Raw genomic sequence first — 1,362 nt, 5'->3', positions numbered from 1 at the left:
ATTTTCATCAGAACTCTGGCTGCAGCATTTTGGGTCAAAGTATAAAAAATTGGTAAGAGTCTAAATACATGAATGGAACTTAAATATTTAGAAAGATTTTCAGAATTTATGGGATGAAAGTTAGATTTTTTTGAATGAATTTTTGGGTAATGTAGTTTTAAAACAGCTGACTGATGACTTCAATGCCAGCAGTCAACTTATCCATTTGAGCTTGTTAAAGGCTGTCATTGTTCTCAAAAGTTTAAATGATTCTAATTTAGAATTATTGAATCATAAATTAATCTAAAATATAAATAATAATAGATAATTAATGCAATGTTAAATGTGCGACCCATGGACAGTAGGCAGAATCAGAATTACTTTATAATCCCTTACAGAAAATTGTTTTCTTGCAGTGCAACCGTTTACAGAATAGAGAAAAATAAGACCATAAGTAAAACAAAACAAATAAAATGAGTAAAATGACACCCTCCCCATATAAACTGTGTAAAATAAGATAAAGGAATAAAATAAGCATCTCAGTATTAACAATCAACAGTATTTACAAATTACAATTATTGCACATAACCGTGTTATTGGCTATAGTGAAGTAAATAAGAAATGAAATGATAATCAGAGAGAAGAATTCTACAGTTTGATGGCGACAGGCAGGACTGACTTCCTGTCTGTGGTGCAGCGTGCTGAAATGAGTCTCTGACTGAAGCTGCTTCTGTGGGCGAGCAGAACATCATGAAGAGGATGAGCAGAACTGTCCAGCATTGATTTGATCCCGGCCGACATTCTGCTGTCAGAGTCCAGCTGCTCTCCAGCTGTGATGATCCCAATTCTCCTATTGCAACTGAAAGCCGGCATTTTTTATATATAACAAATGTGGATATTAGGTCAAAGCAAAACAACTGCACCATTAAGCCCCAATGTGGCCGCAGATACTGGAAATACAGCGTGATGAGAGATTAGTACTTCAGGGCTGCCTCCTTTCATCGAACCATGGAGTGAGATTTAGAAATAGTTTGAACAAGCAGCCCCTGACAGGGTCAGATGAGGACAGGTGCAGCGATAGGTTGGAGGTTTTCAGAGGATTTTACTGAATCAAAGTGGCAAAATGTGGATTTTTTATAGCACAGTAAATGTTACTGAATAACAATAAGTGATCTGCAGTTATATGGAGAATTGTTTACTCACTATACACTACTTTCTATATTCTGGTGATTTCATAGAATTGAACGTAGTCAGAAGTATGGGTCCTACTAAAATACTTTCTCTTAAATATACTGTAAACTAAGAATTTCACAACGTTGTTTATTAATTATTCTTTGCAGTTTAAGTGAAATAAACAATTGGAAACTAATAACTTATTACTGG

This window comes from Cyprinodon variegatus, unplaced genomic scaffold, assembly GCF_000732505.1.
Source record: "Cyprinodon variegatus isolate N-32 unplaced genomic scaffold, C_variegatus-1.0 Scaffold1149, whole genome shotgun sequence".
NCBI classification, from domain to species: Eukaryota; Metazoa; Chordata; class Actinopteri; order Cyprinodontiformes; family Cyprinodontidae; genus Cyprinodon; species Cyprinodon variegatus.
The sequence above is the reverse complement of the archived record's forward strand: the minus strand, read 5'-3'. Positions refer to the sequence as shown.